This window comes from Paramormyrops kingsleyae, chromosome 9 (genome assembly GCF_048594095.1).
Source record: "Paramormyrops kingsleyae isolate MSU_618 chromosome 9, PKINGS_0.4, whole genome shotgun sequence".
NCBI lineage: Eukaryota > Metazoa > Chordata > Actinopteri > Osteoglossiformes > Mormyridae > Paramormyrops > Paramormyrops kingsleyae.
In genome coordinates this window covers 24,681,592-24,700,114 of record NC_132805.1, presented here as the reverse complement: position 1 = coordinate 24,700,114, position 18,523 = coordinate 24,681,592, and the positions used below count along the sequence as shown (strand labels likewise).

Sequence of the window (18,523 nt, the reverse complement as noted above, 5' to 3'; positions counted from 1 at the left end):
ATTGTCAATTTCTTCACATGTACACTGTAAAAAATGAAACATTGGATCAACTTAAAAAATTACTTCATTTTTTCACACTTAATTTTTTCAAGTTGGGTTAATATACTTTTTTCAAGTCAGTTCAACTTAAAATAGTCAATCTAATACATTAGATTTTTTCACTTACAACCAATCATGCTCAACAAATGAATATAATTTGAAACAAATAAAAAAACCAAGCCAGTTTACTGTAACAGTCCACTTTATTGACGCATTATTCATAAACAAGCCATAAACAAGAATAGTGGCCAGGGACAGTGGACAAGTTTAAATGTTTCACATAAAACATATCACATAAATTTGCTGTAAGTTATTCTTAACTAATTAAAGTAACAACTAAAACATATATGAAATGTCTGTCAGCAAAGTGACTGGGATTTAGTTAATACTTTGGAGCTTGATGCTCAGAGAATGTACTTTGCTTGACATCCTCTTTGCATCAAGCTCCATCAGTATTTTCTGGATTGCTTCAAATGTGCGTTGAAGTCCTTTAGGGTACTCCAAGTTGAGCGTGTACGTAAGGCCAAACAATAAGGCACAAGCAGATGCCACAGAAGTCAGCTGATTAAGCACTTCCTTCCCATCCACGACAATTGCAATGTCCACAGGTGGCTGGGGAGCATTCTCATCTTCTCGGATCACAAAGATCCTCATGGCTTCCTGTGAGACTTCTTTATGGGCACTTTCTGTATCCTGTGAAAACAATGAAATTGATCCTTGAGAAAGAGCTCTCGCATGATGCAGATGATATTCCAATCACAAGGGAGGTCACATACATGCGATGGAGCTGAGGAAAGGCATTCTTATAACCGTGTAGATATTTGCAAACGGTGGAGAGGTCTACAAACTCTACATTGCCATAATCATCAGTCTTTTTAAATTCTTTTTCCAACATTATTTTTGCTACAAGAATCTCATTGGAAAGTTTGTCACTGTCACTTTCCGCCATTTTTTGCAGAGGACTTAACATGGCAACATCCAGAAAAGAGGGAGATTGAGGTTGAAGGCAATTAACTGCTTTCATGAGATCAAGATTACTTTTGGAGAATCTTGTCTCCATCTCTACAATGGCTATGTCCAAAATGTTGAGAAGAGCTCTCTTCAGAGCCTGGCAAGGAGTCATGGAGTCGTCTGCATGTGGACATAGTGACACTATCTGTGAGCAGTGAGCTCATTGTTCTCTTTCTTTTAGCACCTGGTGCAGGCATGCTGGTTAATGCCTCGCTTTCCTCATCTCTCATCTGCTTCAAAGCCCGCAGAGATGCACTGACTACTTCTGAAGCACAGCACAGGTAAACAGAATGAGCCTGCAGCATAACATTTGCAGATGTCAACGAACCCAGAACTTTTAGGAGAAATTTTCCTATTTCAAAGAAATTATGCCTCCTTAACATTATCAATAACCCTGATGCCTCTGTACAGATATCAATAGCAGCGGCTCTGTCCTCTGCAACTTCTGACAGGATACTCATAATAGCATCCTGATTCTCCACAAGGCACTTGGTCACATCATGATGGCTTGTCCACCTGATCTCCAACAGTCGTTTAAGGGAGGGAACATTATAGTTCTGTGACACATAATGACAGTGAAAAAATGAGTGCAGTGATCCTGATAGATCAAAAAAGGTTTTTGCACATGGCTCTGCTTGCATTGCATGGACCACTGCCAAGTGCAGCTGGTGGTTATAGCAGTGGATATAAGGAATATCCTTTCCTACCTTCTTTTGCAATAAGGCCTGAACCCCACCCCTGACTCCACTCATGACAGCAGCTCCATCATAGCACTGACTGATAATTTCAGCTGCTCTATAGCCTGAGTCAGAAAGATGCTCAAGAATTTGGGTGGTAATAAATTCAGCATTTAACTGACTGAGGTCAAGCAGACCAATCAGGTGTTCCTCTGGAATGCCTTTAGAGACAAATCTAACCATGACGGACAGATTCTCCACATTGCATCTGTCCCTAGTTCCATCACTTTTAATGCAAAACCCAGCGTAATCTGCTTTGTCATAATTATCTTTGATCTTTTTTAATACCATTTTGGCCAGAGTATCAATAATTTCGTTTTGTATGTTGTGAGAGGTGTATTTTGCATTTAGTGGGATGTGTTTGTTTATTTCATTAAATTTGGGGTCCTTTGCTAGTGTGTAGTCAACCATTTTTAAGAACAGTCCTGCAGAGAAATCATCTTCATTTGAGCTCTCCACACTGCCACGAAGTGGAAGTTCATTTACTGCTAGGAACTGAACTACTTCTCCAATTGTTTTTATATAATATCTATTTTTTTCCATTTGTGTTGGCCCTAATAAATTACCAATGGTTTCCCCTGTGGCCTCTCTTTGGGACATTTCAGACCAGGCTTTTGCATTTTTTATGTGGCATTGACTTGATGCGTGCTTTGTGAGTCCCTTGTCCTTTTCCAATGCCGTTTTCCAATTATTAAATCCTTGTTTTGTAAAAACCAAATCCCTGTCATTGTTCCCGCCAAATTTACGACATGGGAAACAAAAGCACGCATCAAGCTTTGCTGAATATTCGAGCCATGGTCTCCCGCGATACCAGCCTGGGCAGAATGAGCGTGCGTTTTTACCAAAATTACGCTTGGGGAAAACAAGAGCTATGGGTTGTGACGGTGCTATGGTGTTCAAGCCTATGTCTACATCATCCGCAGCGGCCACTGGACTGCGAACGGTGGGGGCAGCGGGGGCTGTGGTGCTTGTGCAGCTAGAAAAACTTGTACTGGTACTGGACCGGGCACAATGGTTTGTGGCGAGTCCACAAGCAGTACCACCCGATGAGCCGGGACCGGGTAATGATTCTGTCTCCACTGCTGCTAAATCCGTAGCACTGCTGCTGGCAGCTCCGCTGCTACTGCTAGGTTTAGCTTTAGCAACCAGAAATCTGTGCATTGTCGACTCGTTACTTGATTCACTTCAACAAATTGTAAATGAGTGAGGAGAAAGAGAGAGAAGATAGAGAAGAGGAACAGAGTTATAGTAATTAAATAATTCCGGTGAGAGACCGCGAAAGAAAAGTTATTTAGAACGATGTCTTTTTTTTTTTTTAGTTTTGAGCTCTGTCGTGCCGTGACTGTGAGCAAGTGAGACGAGCAAGCAAATGAAGTGAGTAGCCACACCCTCCCTACATCTACCAATCAGTAGCTAGTTTGAAAGCGAGCAGAGAGCGCTCTGACCATTTTACTTAAAGTTTTTATGAAATTCGGAATTTTGCATGCCTTCACGTTTGGGGGGGCAGTCACAGCATTTACGGGGGCATTGCCCCACCTTGCCCATGCCTATGTCCGGGCCCGGTTAGGTTAGATTCAGGCAGGAAAACCAAAAAAATAAATAAAAAAATCAGATTTTAGTCTGGTGTGTACATACCAAGAACTCTTTGAAAAGCATATCAACATCTTCACCAAGGTAGATGATGAGTGATTTCAGCAGCAACTCCCTCTTCACTGTGATGTCTGTAGTCTAGAACAGTAATGTAAACAGTAAAAGAAAAAAGTGTAAATTCAGAGAAATCTGGGGGTCCTTAATTCTGGAGCCCATCTGCACTGCTCATTTTAGTGACAAGGCACCTGAAATTAACTCATCACCTAACAAGCAATCATTTCATAAATTTAAAATGTGATGTGTTGAGAGCAAGAAGAACCCAGAATATGTAGTGCAGGTGGCCTCAAAAACCAGGATTAAGAAATACATCCTTTGGAACACATCTGTCTTACAACATAAGGAAGCACTCATTACACAGGAGTCGTAACATCATGACCAGGTGAAGTAAATAACATTGCTGGTTACAATGGGCAGAGGTTGGGCTATATTAGGCAGCAAGTAAAATACTGCCCTTAAATGTGCTAGGAGCAGAAAAAAGGGGCAAGCATGCAGATTTGAGTGACTTCAACAAGGGCCAAATTTTGATGGTAGACAGCTGGGTCATAGCATTTCCAAAACTGCAGCTCTTGTGAAATGTTCCTGGTCTGCAGAGGTCAGGTCCTACCAGAAGTGGTCCAAGGAAGAAAACTGATGACAGGGTCATGGGCAGCCAAGGCTCACTGATACATATGGGGAAAGAAGGCTGGCCCGTCTTGTCCAATCCAATAGAATTGCTGGAAAGGTCATGCTGGTTCTGATAGAAACTGGTAGCTGCAGACAGACCTAAGTCTAACGCACCCATTGCTTCTTTAAGGGAGGATGGGCAAAATTACAATGTTGCCGGTGATTAGCTGTTGTGCTGGTGTTCAGTAAACCTCTGCTCGATAGGCCATCGAGTTGTCCTTCTCAGCGCATTTTCTAAAAGGGAGCAAATTTGGTTGATCCGAGTTTTATAGTCTATGTGTATCATCGTGATCGTCCTCATTTTTTATCGATAAAAAAATCGAGATTGTTTTATCGCCCAGCACTACAAGAAAGTAAGCAGAATTGATACTCTGGCTGCGGTTTCAGACAGATATTTCATGGAGACAGAAATGTTTTAAAGCAGTGACAGATTAAACCCTCATTTTCTTTAAATTCTGTTCATAGAACCTCAAGTGTAAAAGGTACCAGTTTATGGACAGACATAATGGATAGACAGACATACATGTGATTAAATTAAAATATGAGGCCATTACAACGTGATTACTAATTATGAACATCAGATGCTGTTGAGGAGACTGAATTAATTGACATAATATCTTATATACACACTGCGAAAATCACATGCACATACCCAATATGCTTTCTTTATCCACTTTTTCGGGTTTTTTTTTAAAATCACAACCAAGTTGCTTTATTAATGACAAAATATCGATCCTTCTGTGCGGTTTGGTGACAATAGTAATATTACAACTTTAAAACAATATCGTGACGCCGTTTACCTTTTCCTAATCGCTCTCTGCATTCACGTCTGTCTGAGCAGAGCGGTAGAGGAAAGTGTAGGTGTGTAACGCCCTTTCCCCCTGTCATCTGTTATTAAAATTGATTTTGATTGGGAGGGATCAGTGATAGGGCGCGAACAGTGAGGCTAGATAGGCCAGTATGAAATGGGATGGGATTTTGTGGATTGGGGTGAAGAAATAGCCATTCTAGGACGGCTGAATGGGAGGGGGAAATAAGTTGGATATTAGTGGTGAGCGAGCGAAGGTGCAGCCACTAATAGCTACTTGCGCGGAAGATCTGTTATTTTTATGGGTAATTATGACACCTTTCTGCACTCTGCGAAAAACAATCACCTAATTACAATATAATCCCGTCCACACAAACACTACTTTAAAACATTTGTGCCCACATAAAACACAAAAAATGGCTGTCCACAGCATGTTAAACCAGCTTCTGATAATGTTCACCCTGGAGTTTTGCAAAAACTCCGTTTCAATGAACTGAAACTCAGTTTACGTGTGGATGAAAGACCAAAAGGTTAAGAAAAAGCAACGTTTTTTAAACATCCGTGTACATGTTGAGAAATCCTTTTCCCCGTTTCTCTACACGCGACACAGAACTGTTTTCTTAACAACGAACTCAAAAATCGCACCTTGTACCCTTGCTGTGGTTCTTGACATTAATTCAAAAGGAACTAGTACTTAATATGGCTAGCTAACACAAAATAATATCTACAGTATATATTAATACTAATATTCACATTGAGCATTTCCCAATAAACGGCTAATGACGACCAATCTATGTAAAATAAACTTGCTAGGTAGTGTAGGAATTATTAGCTCAGGTAAATTTTAATATCTCCACCAATATGTTTGAATTAATTAAAGTTTAATTAATTATTATTTAATGCTGATTATTAATCAATTGTTATGCCGAATGGTCGGCTCCTCCAAACTCGATTGCGGTATCCCCGTGAGTCTGTTAATGTGAGACTTAAATGGGATTCACTAATTACCAGTATCACTTAGTAACCTGGGTTAGAAGGCTCCTCCACCGAGCTGCGTCACCAGGTAATGTAAACAATTGGTAGCGAAGCTTCCCGTCACGGTCGACGAGAGAGAGTCTCGCGATGTTTCAGGCGAGTTTGAGGTTCAGAGCGTGTAGCAAGATCGCACAGAGGCAGGGACTTTATTGTGAAACACTCAATGACGGAGGCTGAAGTTGTGTAAAAGACATGCATTTATTCCTAGCTAACACTACAACTAACATAAGACAGACATTACACCTAACACAAACAACAAACACGAAATAACGGAATAAAACAAACGATGTAATTATGAAAATGCAATGACCGGATTTAAATGAGTAACCTTAAATGGGAAATACTGTTCTGCAAAGCAAGCACAGTTTGTGGAACACGACCCTAAAGTCTTATAGCAGGTTAACAGAACAGCTTAAGTTGTTAGAATGAAAGGAAGTTGGTTTACTTGGTTGAAGAGTTGGGGGGGGGGGAGGTCTTGGCAGTTGATGGCAGAGCTGTTGAGCTGATGGCACTCAGGAAGGCGCGGCGTTTGGAGCAGTGGAGTGGAGCCCCTTTGGATTCTCTCTCCTGGTGAAGCTTTGTCTTGGGTGCTGTTCTCTGTTCAGCTGGGCCTTCACCGAAGGGTTTCTTGTGGGCTTCTCGTCTCCCGGGCTGATGGTCTTTTCTGCGCTTGATGATCTGTTTGCCCCGGCTGATGTTCTCCTTCGGGCTGATGGTTATTCTCTGCGCACCTTTGTTCTGAGGTGCCAGGTTTTTATGGTCTAAAGTTCATAAATAGGGATGACCAGGAATTCGACTCCTGGCCCAATGGCTGGCCATCCATTTGGCGGGCTTTCGGAAGGGGTTCTGTGTCAGTCCTTTTGGGATTTATGGCCCGACTGATTCTCCCTTTACTGATGATTTTCATTAAGCTGTTATAACTTTTGATACATCCACTTTTATGGTAATCACTGACCAGATTTGGAATCAGGGGTGATTAACAATCAGTTTGACACCAAACATGCCATACCAGCTTCACAGGTACATACCTCATACCATCTGTATTAATTGATTAAACAATTAATTATTTTATCTATGTGACTGATTCACATCAGTATAGGATACAGGTGTTTTGGGTTGCACCTCAACAGATGTTACACTTTGTGCAGACATTACATCAAATATTCATATTACAAACAGCACATCTTATACATAGATAGGCGTGGCCATTAGTTTGTGGTAATATCAATATAAGTTGCACATCTGGACACAACATATCTTGGTTGGTGTGGCTTATTCTAATTGATCTTCTCCAAAATGGATAATGTACACCTTAATTCAGCTCTTTTTAATATAGCATGGTAGAACAAAGAAACTTGGTAACGGTCCACCAAGATCAGATAAGGACCACAAAGGAATGTTGGAAGAGAAGGGGGGGTTGTTAACAAAGAAGACTCTCTAAAAGTTAGGACACATTGGTTACACTCACTTTCCAGATTATTCTGGTATACCATGAGAACATATATACAATGGTAGCTATACCTATCTATTTATTTAAATTTATATGTGTTCAAGTGCAAAGGGTTAAAATAGGTGATACTCCGTGAACATGGTTATAAGGGTGGCACACAAAACACTAAGATTGTCTAAGGACACATAACCTATCTGTATATTGAGACTAGTAGTCATGAGTAAATCAATATACAGGGTATACAAAAGCCAAACTTAAATGAAACTTCCTTTAGGGTTTTCGTCTGTTGGGTGAGTGATATGTAAGGCAGAGTGTATGGGGAGGGGGTTGTGTGCCAAGTCGAGGGACCCCTGTCCATTAGGTCCACTCTGCTTGTCTGTAGGTCCCTAAATCTTTGGGCAATAAAAGTTGGAGTGCTGGCCTCCCTGGTTATCTGTCTGTTTGTGTTTATGTGTGTAACCCCGCTTTGGTGCCTCTCGTACCAGGCTCGGCCTTGTCTCAGGCCACCTGGAATTTAGGCCCTGTGATATGTGCATGTGTGATCCTACATTACATTTGTGTTTTTTATCACAATTAAAATAGTTAATATGCATGTGATGGTTGTATGTAGCATAGAAAACATACCTTTAAGAGCCTTTATGGTCTCTATGTCAAGACAACAGCTGGCACTTTGGGTTGTACTTGGTTTGATATAGCCGTCATCCTCTTCATCCTCTGAATCACTTACCAACTAAAAGAAAAAGAAAAGAAAGCATCAAGTTGTTACCTTTCTCAGTTGTCAGACGAGTGCGGGTATCCACAAACGTGCAGAGCCATAGAACTCTGGAAGCATGTTTGGGAAACCCTGGGAGGAAGGCTGCACAATAAGTGCACTATATTATTTTATTAATTTTAGTTTATAAATGCAAATTTATAATTTACTGGCAAATAAACTTGTATTTGTATTGAACATGTTTAATTTATAATTCAACAAAATATATCCTTACCAGTCATTTAGACATACTCCTTTGATGTCGGGCACAGTCATATTCACTTTCTTCAGAATCATAACGGACCTCTGTGGGAATTACAGACCTTTTCTTCTGAATTTCCTTCTTTAGCTTTTCTGCCATTGCAATGGCAGCATCCTTGTTTAGGGTGGGGTTGTTTTCCTGTATTCAAATTAAAATAGCCAGGGTTAAAAATGGTAAAAAAAAAAAAAAAGTATTTATTTTATAACATCAATGCATTATTTGAAATAATAACATATGGTACTGGTAATTTGATTATACTTCCAGTAAATAACATTGTTTTACAACTGTCAGATCATTTGCATTTACATTTACCATGCCTTCAATGGTTGGAAACATTTCAGGGATTCACACTTCTGACCAATCTAATAGTGATTGTTTGCTTACCTTCTTTTTTTTCAGTGACATTTTCAACAACAAATCTGCTATTTACTTTTCTCTGTCTCTTCACATTCACAGAAGTTTTCCAAATATCCTCTCCACTAATGAATTTGTCTCTTTTTTCAGCCATGGTTTTCCAGTCATCTGTAATAATGACATTAAAGAAGGATATGCACACTATTTAGCATATGAACTTTTCTGTACAGTTGCACCGATTGCAATTTTCTTGGCCATTCAGTTTTTTGACCTGCCAACCTGTTTCGATTGTGCTGTTCATGTTTAATTTGTTAAAATGGGCGCCGAAACAAAAATTTTGCAGTTTAGCACACGCCATGCACCCCGAGAGAGAAAAATAATTACTTTTATCTCAAAGCAATGAGCTAGCGTAGACTCGGTGGCAGATTTAGGTATGGACAACAGACATGCTAACCACATCTACTAGCTACTTCACCAGACTAGTGTTAATATTACAGCAAACATGTATAAATACAGATCTTCAGATTAGCTTACCGCCAAGAAGCAATATCTTTGCAGCGATACCGTGTTCTTTCTTCCCTCCTTTTTTCGATGGCCAAAGAACTTCTACCCAACCGTCTTCAGACTTTTGTAACCTGCGTTATGTTGTCTGATTTGTCTACAGTATCTAAGCGTTCCACCTCTACAGACCTATCCTGAAAATAAAATAATGCTAAATTGTATTTTACAGACATCAATGCCGCTCTGCGTTGCTAATTAAGTAGAGAACAATCTGGTAAATCAAGGAACTATTTGCATTCGTGCTTCGTAAAATATAAAATATACACCGTTTTACCGATCATCCCATCCCAATTGCTGCAATTTGTAAGTAGTTAACTTTACAGTTAATGTAAAAAATTGCATTGTCGCGCTGTCATTGGTCACATTTGGCACGCAAGCATTGCTTAGATCAGCCAATCGAAAAGACATTTGCTGGTTTAATATTCCATTAATATCGTGACATATAATATTTAGTGTCAAAAGCAAATTGCCTAATTCTCAAAATATACAAAGTTTACACATTTTGTAATTAATTTAGGCATTTTAAAGGGGTAGAAGAATTTCAAGTTACAAATGAAAATGTAGATATTGATTTATGTGTTTGTTCTTTTTATAGACATGCGCATACATTTTTTCAAATAAACCACTGTTCACAGTAGTTCCTATTTGTGAAGTGTGCATTAGTACAAAAAGCTGTGAAAAGTAAATTAAATACATTTAAAGTGTGCATCTAGAAATGAGTTTAAATATCAGTGTTACTTAACTGCTAACATACTTAAAATGTATTTTGTAATATTTTAAAATACTGTGCTATTTTAGGTTTGTTTTCACAAATTTTGGTTAGCAACTTTGAAGAATGAAATTAATATAATTGAAGTATATGACTTTCTGAATTTATTTTAAGTATATTTTAAGAACCCAAAAAAATAAATTTAATGTGTATTACACAAAACTAATTACTATACTGTTTTAAGTATACTTATGAAAGCTATATCTAGCGTCTCTAAAGTATATTTAAGTGTACTTCTAGAAATAAGGGGAAAATGGTAGCATGTTTTAAGTATGTGCCATATACTTTTAGTATACTGGATATATATCTAAGTATACTATTTTTTTACAAGGGACTGTACAGTGGTGCTTGAAAGATCGTGAACCCCTTAAAATATTCTATATTTTTCCATAAATATGATCTAAAAGTAGATAGGGAACTTGTAAATTCTAAAGGGTTCGCAAACTTCTAAGTGTCAGAGTTGCTGGGGAAGGACGAGGCAGGAAGGAGGTAATCCTCTGACAAGTGGGTTTATTAAAGATAACACTGGGCAGACGGCAACGAACAAACATCAATGACGGACACCTAACTAAGGAAGATGTGGACTAATATACATGAAACAAACCGAAATAACAGGTAACAGGTGAGCACAATCAGGGATTAACACGAGGTAACGAGCTGGGCATGACAGAACCCCCCCCCAAAGGCGCGCACTCCGGGCGCGCCTCAGGGGAGGCATCGGACGAGACAAGACCGGGAAAACAAGAGCAAAAACATCAACGAGGAATCGGGAACAGAACAGAAACACAAAACAAGCACGGGCAAAAACCAAGACAAAACCTGACAAAGGACGGGGAACGTGGACAGACAGATCAGGAAGGGAGACACCGGGGGAACACCGACAGGCGGAACAAAAGGGCCAGGAGTGAACGAAGGAACCAGAAGGGGACGAGGAACAGAGACAGGAGGGAAAAAGGGATGAGGAGGGAACGGAGGAGACACAGAGGGAGGAGGAGCAGAGACAGGAGACAGAAAGGGAAAGGGAGGAGGAACCAGGGGAGCCCAAGGGAACCCCAGGGGGCGAAAGGCGGCAGCAGGAGGAGCCGCGGATGACCGAGCGGCCGAAGCCGGAGGGCCCCCGGGCAACCGCGAGGCAGGAGCCGGAGGGGACAACGATGGGGCAGAGGAGGTAGCCGGAGGGACCAACGGAGGAGCAGAGAAGGAAGCTGGAGGGGGCACCAGCGAAGGCAAGGAGGGAGCAGAAGGGGAACACGGTGAAGGCAAGGAGGGAGGGGAAGCTGCAGCAGGCGACGGCGCAGCCACAGCAGGTGGAGGCGCCGTTCACCGACGAGCCAGAGCGGGGAGACCCGCAGGCGAGCGACGAGTCGGAGCGGGGGAACCCGCAGGAGGCCGCCAAGGCGTCGGAGGCGGGACTACCTGTGGCCGACGAGGCGACAACGGGGGACCCGCAGGCGACCGCCGAGCAGGAGCCCGGGGGACCACAGGCGAGCCGGGGGGCAGGGCGGGCGGGACCCGACCCCTGCGCCTATGTCCTCTCCCTTTCCGGGACACCGACAGGCGGAGGAAGGAGCGGTGGTTGGATTGTCTGGGACCTCCTCGGGGACTGGGACCAGGGCTTGGAGAACTGGAGTCAGGGCCTCCAGTGAGGCAGCAGGCGTGGCCGCAGGCGGTGCAGCCAGAGCCACAGTCAGGACGGGCGAGCCGGGCTGGATGGGCAGGACAGGAGAGCCGGGCTGGACGGGCAGGACAGGAGAGCCGGGCTGGACGGGCAGAGAGGCGGCCTCAGGTAGGGAGGCGGCGTCAGGCAGGGCCGCGGGCAGAGAGGCAGCCTCTGGCAGGGCTGTGGGCGTGCGGCCAGCAGGAGGGCGCCTCGGCAGGCGCCGCCGCGGGCGTGCGGCCAGCAGGGGGCGCCTCGGCAGCAACTGCTCCATTAGGAGCCTCGTGTGCGGCATCAGGCAGGACAGGCGAAACAGGCAGATCAGGCGCCGGCAGGACAGGCGAGACAGGCAGATCAGGCGCTGGCAGGACAGGCGAGACAGGCAGATTAGGAGGGGGCGCCTCGGCGGGCTCCTCGGGCGTGCGGGCAGCAGGGGGCGCCTCGGCGGGTGCTGCCAACAGGGGGCGCCATGGCGGGCGCCGCCATCACATGGCCAGCAGGGGGTGCCACGGCGGGCACCGCCATCACATGGCCTACAGGGGGCGCCTCAGCAAGCGCCGCCGACACGGGGCCAGCAGGGGGCGCCTCAGCGGGTGCCTCGTGAAGAGCGGCGGCAACTGCAGCAGGCGGTGCAGCCAGAGTTGCGGGCAGGACGGGAGCAGGCGGGTCTGGAGCAGGCTGGACTGATGAGCAGGGCTGGACGGGCAGAGATGTGCGGCCAGCAGGGGGCGCCGCCATCACGTGGCCAGCAGGGGGTGCCGCAGCAGGCACCTCAGATAGAGCGGCAGCAGCAGCAGGTGGTGCTGTGAGCAGAGCGACATCAGCTGCAGGAACTGCAGGCAGAACAGGCGGGTCAGGCTGGACAGGCTGGACAGGCGTTGCTGCGGGCAGTGCGGCGGCAGTAGCAGCCGGTGCTGCTGGCAAGTCCGGAGCAGGCAGGTCCGAAATAGGCGCCAGGATCGGCGCCGGGCGTGCAGGCGCTGCCCCTTTAAGGGCCTTGGGGATCCGGGGAATTGCATCCCAGATGGCCCTGGCCCCTTTAAGGGGCAGCCCCGGAAGGGGGAAGTTGCCTCTGTGTCGGTGCCTTCCGGGGTGATGAAGAGAGAAGCTGGAGAGAGAGAGAGCATGCCCTCAGGAAGATCGCAGGTTCGGCTTCCGGTGCCCTCTCCTTACGCCTCTTCTTTTTTCTCCGGCTTTGGCTGGGTTGAGTTAGGGCTGTCGCGGAGAGGGTGAGTGGCTGGAGCCGCCTATCCGTTACCCTCTCGTGCAACTGCAGGAGAATTTCACGCACGTCTGTGAAGACGTGCGCTTCCGTGAGCGGGGTGATCTCCTCCAGGAGGGTCCCGCTCCGGCTGGCTAAGTCCCTTGCTACGGGGTCCTCCTGGACCTCTGGTTGGGACAGCTAGTACACAACCTCTTGCAGCAGACCGAGCCGTTGGCGCTCGGTCTGCTGCGCTGTGCTTCCGAGGGGGTCCGTCATTCTGTCAGAGTCGCTGGGGAAGGACGAGGCAGGAAGGAGGTAATCCTCTGACAAGTGGGTTTATTAAAGATAACACTGGGCAGATGGCAACGAACGAACATCAATGACGGACACCCAACTAAGGAAGACGTGGACTAATATACATGAAACAAGCCGAAATAACAGGTAACAGGTGAGCACAATCGGGGATTAACACGAGGTAACGAGGTGGGCGTGGCACACACTAGGATCAGACGGAGCTGGGCGTGACACTAAGCACCACTGTATTCTAATTTATTACAGTTTTTCTTAGTCACTTTCATGTAATTTCCTCATCAGAAACACCATTCTCACCACTCTTAATGCAGTTCTCAAAACACTGAAACAGTAACACAGTCTCCCAAACAAATTAGCATTTCTCATCTGACTTTGACAATTCATCAAAACAGTTCGTACATTCATCACTGAGAGTTGCAGGTCTGTCACTCGCTTTGATGCTGTCGCACCATGCATTAGTGTCATCAATCGAATCATTTTAAACTTTTTTCAGGTATGTAGTAAAGAATAAGGCCAATCACACACTGGCAGTGATAACAATAAAATTGGAGTTCAATTGAAAATAAATGAAATTACATTTTCTCAGATAAGAATCATTTGAAACAAAGAGAAACACATGTTCACAATGTTATATCACAGGGGCATGTCATGCCACTAAATTGCATTTACACAAGCATACCTGTATATAGATGCTCAGGTTCCACTCAGTGCATAGTGCTAAAAATGGAGCAGGAAGTTGTGAGAGGGCGTGGTGTTCGAAATGCATATTTGTCCTTGACAAGATTTCATGATCAACATGATCACTCTTGCTCTCTCTTTTGCTCTTTCTTATTTACAGTATATATGAACGTTATATATGTTTGTATTTCTATTTAGAGGATACTTGAGTTGGAGGCCAGTGAGACCCAGCACATTGTGGTGTATGTAGATGAAGCAGGTTTTAACCTAAACAAAGTGAGGCGACATGGCAGGAACATAAAAGGTCAGAGGGCCACAGTAGATGTCCCAGGCCAGCGTGGGGCCAATATCACAATGTGTGCTGCTATTGCTGAACATGGAGTCATTGACAATGCAGCCACCACTGGGCCCTTCTTCAGTTTTTGGATGGGCTCTACAATGCTCTTATTCCAGAAAATGCAAGTGGGGTTGTGAGAGCCAACGTGTCATGCTATGTTGTGATTTAGGACAATGTTAGTTTTCACCATTTAAACCATGTGAGGGAATGGTTTGAATCCCACCAACAAATGATAATGGTGTTCCTGCCACCTTATTCAGCATTTCTCAACCCTATTGAGGAATTATTCTCTGCTTGGAGGTGGAAGGTGTATGATTGCAGGCCCCATGATCAAATGTCATTACTGGAGGCAATGGATGTTGGCAGTGGGGACATCACACCTGAGGCTTGTTGGACCTGGGTGCTGCATGCCAAACGATTTCTCCCGCTTTGTCTCAGAAGAGAAAATATCAGGTGTGATGTAGACACAATGATGTGGCCTAACAGGAAAGAGAGACTGGATGCCCCTTGTGGGATTTCACGGCACATCTGTGTTCCCCCTGTTCTAAACCAGGGGGTATGTAAGACTGTAATTTGATGCAAGTTCATCCATCTATACATATCTGTATATACTGTATGTACTATGTACTGTAACATAATGTACTACAGTAAATGTACAATGTTCACTTACATATTTTTGTGTGTATTTTCTGTTACTTGGGTCTATGCTTTCTCAGTTACAGTAATTATCTGTAGATTTACAAATGTTTCACATTATATTTTATTCTGTTTTTTTTCTCTATATTAGATTTGAGTAAGGATTTAATTAAAAGATTAAAACATTTGCTGACTAAGTCCTGATGCACTGGTGAAAGTGTTTTATTTATTTGTCGCAGTGATGGAGTGATTGACTGATGTATGCTCTGACACACGTGCACAAGGTTTTGATTGTTTCAGTAGCTTCTGGTGATTTAGTGTTAGGAGAAATGCATGAACTGTTTTGAGAACTGCATTAAGAGTGGTGAGAATGGTGTTTCTGATGAGGAAATTGCATGAAAGAGACAGAAAAACTGTTTTGTATGCATGACCATTGGCTAAGATATGCGATCATTGTTTGGCTGTAGTGGAGGCTGACTGATATTCTGCAAAGTACTCAATTTCAGTAAATCAGCAGTGTCTTGCTGAGTGATTCTAAGGGGATTCAATAATGTTTATTGCATCTCTATTTTACAGACAGCTATGAAGAGGGCAGGAGGAAGGCCAAAGAGGCAGAGACGCAGTCTGACCTCCAGTCTGTAGCAGATGTGTCTGAGCAATGGCTACCAAGGCGTAAAAGGTATGTCAATTTGTTCAGCACATCACCATTACTTTTCCCGTTAACATGCTGTTTAAAATCTTGTTTTCTATTAAACTTCACTGAATTGAATTGGTACGGGTAGAGGTTTGCGTTTTATTTTACACAGTTTTCCTTTCAGTGTTGATGAGTTGTGTTGATTCATTAAAACAAGAAGAATGTCAGGTTTGGTGCCCTCGTGGGTCTGGAGCTCTCACCTATGGACTCAGAAGAGGACTGTTCCCCGCCATCCCAAAAAAACCTTCCTCCTGCCTCTACCATAAATTTACCTGTCACCACAACAGGTAACAGCTAGTTCCCTCCCTGTCCCTAACATAACCGTTGTCACAGCCACCCCACACCCCAATTTACTCCCTGCTCCTATCACCACATTACCAGAAGCAGCACCCCCGGGATCACATGGGCCCCTTACAGATATGCTAGATTGCTGAGAGCCAGGAGATGAAATTCCATGTCAGTGTGTCCTTTAGCTTTCTGATTGACTGTGTATGTATGGATACATTTCATGGAACATCATTCACTTAACACTGTATGCTCTTGTAGCACTGGCAAGTTATCAGAACTCAGTGCTCCTCAGCACTCATCAGAACCAGGTAAGTCCAATACTAATTTTGCTCAGCTACCTTACTGGTATTTTTCCAAGCCTTTAGCTTCTGTCATCTTGGCCAGATATTTTTGTTACCCCCACCTCTTTTACATATCCATTGACCAGGGGACATACTTAAATCGTGTATTACGACTAAGTGGATTTTGTTGCAAATTTATTTGCCTAGACATTGCTGGGTTGACTGTACATTATGATGACGGCTATCGTAGGGCATTCTGGTGTGTGTGCATTTCATTTTAATATATTAAACTTCTTTTTCATAGCATTGCTTAGGGAAGTCCTTACAAAACTTGAGATGATGCTTGACCAACCAATTTGTTGGACCTAGGCGTTGAATAAGGTCTGCTGCCCCTGCAAGACCAGTTGCTTATCAGTTCAGGTTCCAATTTTCCTTGTAGATTCCAGATGTTATTGGTTCACAGTTTTTATTCTACAATGTTAAAAAAGATGGCAAATCTTTAGATGATAAAACATCATCTGACCTTTAATTAAAATACCATTTTTAATGATGAGACATACACATCACTTTAAATTAAAACTAAAGCAATGACTAATGAGTTACCACGGGGGCTTTTATTTTGAAAACCCCCTGGTGCCACTGGGAGCACACCCCTGAGCAAATGGCCAAGCCACCAGTCCCCTGTTCTTATGCCATAGGCTATACTTTTGGATAGCTTGTGTATATGCATTATACGTTTGCTGGGTTTTTTTATGGGTACCTGGTACTTAGCATATTGGCTTCAGTTTTAATTTGTAACAGAGTTTCAGATCCCAACCCTGCCTATGATCGGAGAGAAACACTTTGATGACAGGAGCAGTAAGCTAGGCTCACTGGCATGACAGTCACAGTGCATAACAGCATTAATCCTACTTTTGTCACACAGTTGATGATAAATAATTGAATCCCTTTTGTTTTCTTTTAAAATCTGTTTCAGGTAAACTCCTAAAAAGGCTGGAGGAATTGCTAGCATGGGTCCACGTGGAAATCAAGCCCACAAAGTCCTGCAGCCTCTCAATCCGGAAGGGGGTTAGGAATGACAACATGTTTCACTGTGGATGGCGAAAGGAAGAACCAGTGCGAAGCCTCGGAAGGCTATATATGGCTGATCTTTCCGACAAGCATATGGCCTCAGCCGTTACAACCCATCTCATGGACAGCCTTCACAAGATCAATCAGTGCTCCCTTCCTGGAAAATTCAAGGTTTGGTGTTACCAGATCACCTTGTACCAATGAATAATGTGGCCACTGAAGCTGTGAGAGATCACCATGACAACAGTCCTGAAACTGGAAGCAAAGGCCAACAATTACGTCAGGAAATGGCTTGGCCTTCCCCTCTGCCTCTCCAATGCAGCACTCTTTGCCAAAAATATGCTAAAGCTCCCACTTCAGTCAATCAGCCTGGGCTACAAGAAGGAGAAGGTGAGACTCCTATTCGAACTAAGAGACTCGCCAGACCCGTCTATCCGAAATGCAAACATACAAGTCCTAACTGGAGATTGCAGGCTTTACGCAGCCTGGCACAGCTGGATTAGGATGGAGAGCACCAGCGCTAAGATGGTCTAAAGCCAATAAGAAGGAGAGGAAAGATATCATCATCTCCGAGGTGACCAAAATGGATGAGGAGCACTACAAAGTTACAGCAGTGAGCCAACAACAGCAAGGCAAATGGTCCACCTGGGAAGCTGTGACCAGCAGGACCATTACCTGGGTGGAGATGTGGAGCACACCCCAGGCAAGGCTGAGCTTCCTCATCAGGGCCACTTATGACACACTCCCCAGCCCTCGCAATCTTTACACCTGGTATGGCTCAGAAGAACACTGCTACCTCTGCAGCTCCCCAAACCCAGGCCTCAAGCACATCCTATGTAGCTGCAAGGCAGCACTGACAGAGGGCAGATATAGATGGTGGCACGACAAAGTCCTGTGCAAGTTGGCTGAGCTGCTGGAGACACGGAGGCTGGAGGTAAACCGTGCCAGCATCCCATCATCCCAGGGATGGATCCAGTTCATTAGGCAAGGGGGAGTAGCACAGCGCAGTACCAACGCAGGGTTCACCCTCTTGTCCCCGGGGGGAGAGTGGCAGCTGGCAGCTGATCTAGTTCGCCAGGTGAAATTTCCGGCCGAGATCACCAGTTCACCCCTGACATAGTGCTCTGGTCAACACTCGCCAAAGTAGTCATTCTGGTGAAACTGACCGTCCCATGGGAGGAGGAGATGGAGTCTGCCTATGAGAGGAAGAAAGAGAGGTATGCAGACCTGGCTGCTGCATGCTCTCAGGCCAGCTGGAGGGCTTTTACATTCCCG

General features: G+C 44.3%; 1 long non-coding RNA gene across 2 annotated transcripts; it reads right to left on the bottom strand.

Annotated features, from left to right (window-relative positions):
• Window positions 1-223: 223 nt before the first annotated feature.
• LOC140592673 (uncharacterized) lies at window positions 224-9,714 on the bottom strand. 2 transcript variants are annotated; one of them, XR_011993062.1, is made up of 6 exons: window positions 9,295-9,714; window positions 8,791-8,928; window positions 8,380-8,544; window positions 8,018-8,123; window positions 3,423-3,515; window positions 224-732 (listed from the first exon to the last, which is right to left on the bottom strand). It is a non-coding gene; the product is annotated as an uncharacterized lncRNA (long non-coding RNA). The 2 variants fall into 2 exon arrangements; XR_011993061.1 differs by lacking the exons at window positions 8,018-8,123; window positions 8,380-8,544; window positions 8,791-8,928; window positions 9,295-9,714 and adding an exon at window positions 4,901-5,064.
• Between the last annotated feature and the right edge of the window lie 8,809 nt (window positions 9,715-18,523).